This window comes from Apostichopus japonicus, chromosome 7 (assembly GCF_037975245.1).
Source record: "Apostichopus japonicus isolate 1M-3 chromosome 7, ASM3797524v1, whole genome shotgun sequence".
NCBI classification, from domain to species: domain Eukaryota; kingdom Metazoa; phylum Echinodermata; class Holothuroidea; order Aspidochirotida; family Stichopodidae; genus Apostichopus; species Apostichopus japonicus.
The window spans coordinates 12,859,601-12,867,757 of NC_092567.1; the positions used below are offsets into that span (position 1 = coordinate 12,859,601).

The 8,157-nt window shown below is 40.2% G+C and overlaps 1 long non-coding RNA gene across 1 annotated transcript in view; it reads left to right on the plus strand.

Moving 5' to 3' along the window:
* LOC139969380 (uncharacterized) overlaps positions 1 to 8,157 on the plus strand; it is a 28,395-nt gene that overhangs the window by 13,647 nt on the left and 6,591 nt on the right. The window contains exon 3 of the long non-coding RNA XR_011793709.1: positions 7,631 to 7,829. This is a non-coding gene — a long non-coding RNA (uncharacterized lncRNA). The remainder of the gene's footprint in view (positions 1 to 7,630; positions 7,830 to 8,157) is intronic.

Below are 8,157 nucleotides of genomic sequence, written 5' to 3' on the forward strand. Positions count from 1 at the left end.
GCGGTACCGACAAATAGAATGTGCTGTACCGATATATCAAATGTGCGATTCCGATCAATCTCATGTGTTGTTCACTTCAATCGAATGTGCGGTACCTATCAAGCGAATGTGCGGTACCGGTAAATGGAATGTGCGGTACCGATCAATCAAATGTTCGTTACCTATAATTCGAATGTGCGGTACCGATCATTGGATTGTTTGATAACGATAAATCGAATATGCAGTACCGATCAATCGAATGTGCGGTACCGATTAATCGAATGTGCGGTAACGATCAATAGAATGTGCGGTACAGATAAATGGAATGTGCGGTACCGATTAATAGAATGTGCTGTACCGATATATCAAATGTGCGATTCCGATCAATCTCATGTGCTGTTCACTTCAATCGAATGTGCGGTACCTATCAAGCGAATGTGCGGTACCGGTAAATGGAATGTGCGGTACAGATAAATGGAATGTGCGGTACCGATTAATAGAATATGCTGTACCGATCAATCGAATGTACGGCACCGATCAATCAAATGTGCCGTACCGATCAATCGAATGTGCGGTACCGATCAATCGAATGTGCAGTACCGATCAATCGATTGTGCGGAACCGATCAATCGAATACCGATCAATCGAATGTGCGGTACCGATCAATATAATGTGCGGTACCGATCAATGGAATGTGCGGTACCGAAGAGTCGAATGTTAGGAGCCGATCAATCGAATGTGCGGTACCGATCAATCGAATGTGCGGAACCAATCAATCGAATGTGTAGTACCGATCAAACGATTGTATGGTACCGAACAAATGAATGTGCGGTACCGATAAATTAAATGAGCGGTACCGATCAACATAATGTGCAGTACCGATCAATCGAATGTGGGGTACCGAACAGTCGAATGTTCGGTACCGTTAAATTGAATATGCGGTACCGAACAATGAAATGTGCGGTACCGATCGATCGAATGTTCGGTACGATCATTCAAGTGTGCGATTCCGATCATTCTCATGTGCTCTTCACTTCAATCGAATATGCGGTACCTATCAATCGAATGTGCGGTACCGATATATAGAATGTGCTGTACCGATCAATAGAATGTGCGGTACCGATCAATATAACGTGTAGTACCGACCAATCGAATATGCGGTACGGATCACGATAATTTGCGGTATCGATCAGTCGAATTTGCGGTACCGAAAAGTCGAATGTTCGGTACCGAACAAATGAATGTGCGGTACCGATCAATCGAATGTGCGGTACCGATAAATCGAATGTGCGGTACCGATCAATAGAATATGCGGTACAGATCAATCGAATGTGCGGTACCGATCAACATAATGTGCGGTACCGATCAATCGAAGTTGCGGTACCGAATAGTCGAAATTTCGTTACCGATAAATTGAATATGCGGTACCGAACAATGTAATGTGCGGTACCGATAAATCGAATGTTCGGAATAGAATGTGCGGTACCGATCAATCGAATGCTATTCGGTACCGATAAATCAAATGTACGGTACCGATTAATAGAATATGCGGTACCTATCAATCTAATGTGCAGTACCGATCAATCGAATGTGCGGTACCGATAAATCGACTGTGCGGTACCGATCAATCGAATATGCGGTACCCATTATTCGAATGTGCGGTACCTTTCAATCGAATGTTCGGTACCAATCATTCGAATGTGCGGTACCGATGAATTGAATGTGCGTCACAGATAAATCGAATGTGCGGTACCGATTAATCGAATGTGCGGAACCGATCAATGGAATGTGCGGTACCGATCGATCGAATGTTAGGGTAGGCTATTTGCTAGTTAGGGTATAGGCTATTTGCTTTACTGTAGATATAAGAAAATCCTGCTTATTTGTGGTTAGCATCAAGACATACAATCCTGTGTACATAGCTCAATGGTTTGGCAAATATGTCAGCAAGTGTGTTAGTAACTGTTCAGTATACATCATGCATTTTGTGAGTATTCTGGGGAAGATTTTCCAATTTCCAAACCAAAACATGTAACACTTACAGCGTTAAACAGGGTTAATTACTTGGAAACTGTTGGAAACACAAGTGTTGCAGATTCGATAGAGGGCCCCCCTCCAGCCTAATTAGAAGCCAACAAATGTGCTTTTGTATTATATGAGACAAGAATCACTAGCAGAGGTAATTAGGATCAACACCAATATGTTATTGCATTTTGGGTCAAGTCATACTGCATAAATTTATTAGTATACCTCATCATGGTTCAGACCTTTAAATATCAATCGGTTTTAACCAATAGTGTTGTATTCTGCCAGTTTTGAGTGAGCACAAGCTTAAGGAGATGCCTTGGTATATGACATAAAATTGAAAGTGGTATTATGTATATACAGTAGGAACTTGGCATTCACTAGTCAAGGGTAATGCAGCGCAGCTAATGATGAATGCGTCTTCAACAGTCAGCAACAGTCTTCTTTCTGCACAAGCAGTTTATGCAGGACAGTTGCATAGTGCATTAAGCTGATCATTGCAGAAGCTGTTAATGGACAAAGAGAGGATTAAGGGAAGAAGGTAGGGAATAAACTAGAACAACTTACTTTGACACATTCTCTTACACAGGCTCTTTAGTGGATAAGCAGTTTGCTAACAGTTTCATTTTATTTTGATTTTCTACTTTACAGTTTGGCAGAGCTAATTATGACCCATATATCGCTTTTCTTACAGGGATATATACATTAACTTCACTGATGAATACTTCAAACTCAATATGCACCAGCAATGCCAAACTGTAGTAGTAAAAAGACAATTTGGGGGAATCCCCATAGCTAGTGACAATGTCAATTGTGACATCACTCAAAATGACCCCACAGCCATGGCCTCGCTAACCATTTAGTATATTTACCAGCATAAAACCAGCACAGCAAATATGAAAATTTGATGGGGTATAATTTCAACCTGTTACAGTAGGCTAACTATCTCGTTGGGAATGGTTTTGTTTGAGTACATATAATGTGCAATATGAAATGGAATATCCAGAAAAATAATTATCTCAGCCCATCCCCCCCCCCCTGCTTGGTGAATAATTTCTACAAAATTGCTGTGAGTCATTTTCTCTCAATTGACCACATTGTTGGGGCAAAGGCCTCACTGCCTCCTTTCTTATTGCAATTGGGCCCAACTAATAAGGCTCTAGTGGTTCCAGAATTCATCACCCTTTTACAAATATTTAGAAAATAATTCAGGGTTGTCAGATACAAAATGGTAATATATTAAGTCTAAATCAATTATATTAAAAATTGTTTTGATTGCCCTTGGGAGGGAGGAGGCATTTGTATAACTCATGTCATGTACATAGGGCATTGGCGTTCTAATACAATGGACGTCTGTTGGGAGTAGTAGAAGTGGTTGACTTGAGAGAGACAAGGAGTCTATCTCTGGCCTGACTGTTTATCTTTAATCCACTTTTCTTTCTTTGTTTCCCTTTATTGATTTTCTTGGTTCTGATAACTTCTGGGCTTCCTGTACTCACTCCTTGAAGCATTCCTGGCTCCCAATGTGTGCTTTGTGGTAACACCTCTTAAGTTATACCTCACTGGAAGCAGCTTCTGGCTTCTCTCAACTTTAAAGGCAAAACAATTACTCCTCTTTGTTTGTGGTCATCGGCCACCCTATAATTCTAAGGGTGAAGTTAAGATGTGTAAGGCTTAAAAACCTAGCTACATCCAATGAATGCATCTCTCATCTGCCAACTCAAGCGGTAGCATTACCTTTACCACTCCTGAGAGAGAGTTGAAGACTGTTTCATATCTTCAGGTCTTCTTTTATTTTCTGATTATTCACATAAGCGTCTATTTTATACTTCTTGCAACTGCTTCCTACAATAGGTTAGAGATATTTGTGTGACTGAGGCTTATTTAATTGCCATGTACAGCCCCTTTAATACTAATTTTGCTATATGCATTTACCCCTGAATCCCTTATGAATGTGTTTCTATTACTTGTTTGACTATCTGAGTTGTGTCCTTTGCAAGTAACATTGCTGTATTATTGTTCAGTTTGCTATCGTAATGCTCACTAAATATAATCCCATAATATTTAGGTTTCACATGGCAATTGATTAAATTCTTCTGTATTTAGTGTGTGCTGGAAAACTGTACATATTTTGCTGCTATCTAGTTTGCAACATTGTATTGGGGCTCGTTAAATGTGACATATTAACATGGTGCACATTATTTTAATTTGTATTCAATATGGCATTAATTATTGTTAGTAGTGATCACCCAGGTCACTTTGTATACATTATAATTGCTAACAAGTTCTGCCTTACCCCTGTTAGCTTAACATTTTGTGGGTTAGAGCTGCATACTTTGAGTCCTCGAGGATCACTGTGCATGGTACCTCGTGTTACCATGGTAACAGAACCACAATGGGCAAGATACTGTATATGGGTAGTATTGTTTATTTAGGCTTTGATTTAGAGACAAATTAAGGTGGCATACTCCTATTAGAGTCTATAACCACCCACTTGATTGTTCTCCTTCAGGAAAAGTGCCAAAGAGGAGCAGGAGAACATCTTTTATTGACCTGTTATCAATCATGATCTAGTTTTTTGTGGCTTGCATATTAAAGAGCATGAATGGAAGTACATGTGGTGAAAAAATTGGGTCAATTGAGGCAATTTTAGACCCGTTTAGGCCTCCCAGGAGCAGCGTAGGAAAATTGTTTACCAACTGAGTGAAGAGGTTTGTTTACAAGTGACGAAAACGTCCGGCTCTGATAGCAAAAAATCTACATGGTCATGATACGGAAATTTGATGGTGCAATGAAAGGCCAACTTTTCAGCTATCCGGTGATGGGTAGCGTTTAGCTAGTGAAAACTTCTATCTAGACTTAAAGACCACATTACTTTTGTGATTTGGTGTGTAAGTCAATGGGGCTTTTAATAGGCGTATGCTACCTTAATCGAAAATGCCAAATTTCTCATTTTAAATAGAAGTCCCAATTTTGGACCAAAGTAGTTGCTATGGTGTGTAAAAATGGTTTTCAAGCAAACGTTTGAAAATTTCAAGCTTGGGCAATTTTTACGCATAAATTATTATTACAGCATTAAAATACCACAAAGAGCATGTGCGTTTCTATGCATGAGACTAGAACAGCCTTCTGTGCACGTCTGACCAGTTTTCCCACCCCAATAAACTATTGGGTCATTAAGCCTTGACCTGCCAAAGCTTCCGTACTTTGATTCCTACCTTCAACCTGCTAAGTAGGTGCCAAATGCACAAAATTCAAAATCCTTCAGAATCAGACCCAAATGCCTTCAGTATGTCTGAAGTGAACCACTAAGTTCAGTGAAATTTGACATCTGTGAGCACCTAAAGTACATGGTAATCATATTTTATGTTATTTTTGCTAAAGTTGTAACTAAGGACAAAAGCTCAGTTTCAATGCATGAAATACAAGCGCGTATCCAGGGGGGGATTGGGGCGCGCCCCCCGGGTAAGGAATAGAGGAGAGAAAAACAGAAGGAAAAGGGAAAAGGGGGAGGGGAAAGGAGGAGAGGAAGGAAGGGAAAAGAAAAAAGAAGAAAGAGAGAAAAAAGAGAAAAGGAGGGAGTAGAAGATAAACGCCAAGACACCGAGAAGAGAAAGAGGAACAGTCATAATTACAGCGCTAATCCCTATTATATACACAGGGTAGCCAGTGACGAATCGAGCATTACGGAGGGGGTGTGCGCCTCACCCTTCCCCTTACACCGACCAACTCCATATTGACGTTTCCATTTTTCCTCTCTCACTAATGTATCTATATATATATATATATATATATATATACTATATATGGTCTATCATAACGCTCGTGTGTGTGTGTATGGACGCTTTAAACAATTGTACATAATTGTGCTATGGAACCAACTGTGGCTGGTCTTGGACTCGAGTCGTCGGGGAACATGACGCATTTCGAGTAGGGGGCGACCGCCTCCCCCTGAGCAAATTTTCTTTATGACATCGGAGTAATTTCAAAATAGACAATGCTTAGATGCAACTTAGAAGGCCTGGGAAGTGTCATTTCCAGCGATCTGGGAGGCATTTTCGGCAAAAATTGTTTCTTATACGCTTCGCGCCAACTCATGGTGGCGCTTCGCTTAGATAGTTTGCCTACAGGCTTCGCCCCTCCCTTGGCAACTACTCGCTACACGAATTTGTAAAGCAAAGAGCAGATATCACATCATATCAGTGAGCATCGAAATGCATGTTCCAGGATGAACAGCCTCAAAACTGTCTATGTGTGTAGTCAAAGGCCCAATTGGATTTTGGGGCTGTAATGACTTGCCCGAAAAATATAACCAAAATTTTTCGCGCGCTTTGCGCGCGTTTAACATATAAATGCCAATATCATATAAGCAAGCATCAGTCATTTCATCGCATGGCATCGTGTACCGTACGTTCCGTGAAAGTTGCACAGTATACCGCCGGATGCTAATGTAAACAACGAAATGTCTTATGTACATGGAGAAAAGCATACAGGTCCTATTATGTCAAAACTCTCTTTTACAGTGGTAATGTCGGCCAAGCTTAGAACTTGATTTTAATTACCAAGGAGATAATTTTTAAACTATTCATTGCTACTTATTTTTCTTTCAGTAGGTGCCCGAAAAATTCTTGGCATATATTGCCCGAATTTTCAGGGAAAAAAATTGGTTGCGGGGGGGGGGGGGGCTGCAGCCTCGTCTCCTACGCCTATGTTTCGAAATATCTGATATCGAAAATATCTGCTATTTTTCATTTCCTTCAACGAAGGGGTTTTAATATTTCTACACCAATAAATTAACTGTGTCTGAATTTTCGAAAATTTCCTTACCAACATTCTTCATCATACTTTCCTCTACTCGTGCAATTTTGACCTGTCTGTTAGGGGTTCAAGGTTTTTCTATATTGGTTGTCCATAGATCGATTGAATTTTGTGCAACATTATGGGTATGTTTTGAAGTGATTTTGACTTTTCAAATTCTGAACAAATAATAGGCTTAAAACCTTGAAAAGTGGGGCTTTCGGATATTGTGGGCCGTGACGTAGAATCACCTACAAAAGCAATGATCCACAGGACATGCAATGAGGTCCAACATGATGTGTGACTGGTGACAATCTTCAAAAAGTAATGGATGGAAAAAAAACTATTGGGAAATACTTGGTTTTCAGGCAAAATTGTACATCTGGTTGGTCATTTTCAAGCCCGAGAAGTGCCATTTCCGGTGATCTGGGGGGTATCTAAACCAGAAATTTTCTTGTACGCTTCGCGCCAACCGATGGTGGCGCTCCGCTTAGATAGTACTTTGCGCGCCCCCGGGTTAGAAAATCCTGGATACGCCCCTGAAATAGTACCCATAATGTTGTTAGCTAAGGCCTTGGCCTCAGGTTAATAGCGCCATTATGATCATAATGGCGCTATGTTAGTATCCTAGACCAAGTCTACACCAGCTGTAGCACAATGTTGTATGAGGTCTGTATCCTAAGTGGAGTGGCTACTGAATGTTTTGAGTCTTATTTAGCAAATAATCCACAAAGGTATGGATTTTCTGCTCCTGCATATGTGCATCAAGGGTTTTTTAAGCCTATTCACTATCATTAATTTTCTTTTTTTTTTGTGTGTCAATTTTCAGAGAAAGTTGATGTGCTAAGTCCTCAGCATTCACAGCTTTATACTTTGAATGGGTGTGGTATCAATGGACTCAACTGGTTAGACAAGGTAACAACAAATCCCAAACAACTCTGACAGCAGAAAGAGATATCCTGATGCTTCCATGGGAGATCTACTGTAGTAACTATAGGAACCAGTGCTTGCCACCAATGGAGAGTACGGTAATTTGATGTTCTTTGCTGAGCAACAAATTTGAATGTTTTATCATGAAATATGCCCCTATCCACCTCTCTTCCCTTATAACTGTCTTTAATACTTTGTAACAACCTAGGCACAACATTTAAATGGACTGGATATGCTATTGAGGTGAACAGTGTATCTAGATAGCATTTCAGAAATCTTTCCTTTAGACTACTGTACATACTGTTACAGTTACGCTGTGGTTTACAAATCCCGATGATCCAGCTTTTGGCAAAGAACACCTTCAATTCTCTTCTCTTAGTAACTTTACAGTTGCACTGGAGTGACATGCAATATCAGTTGAACATT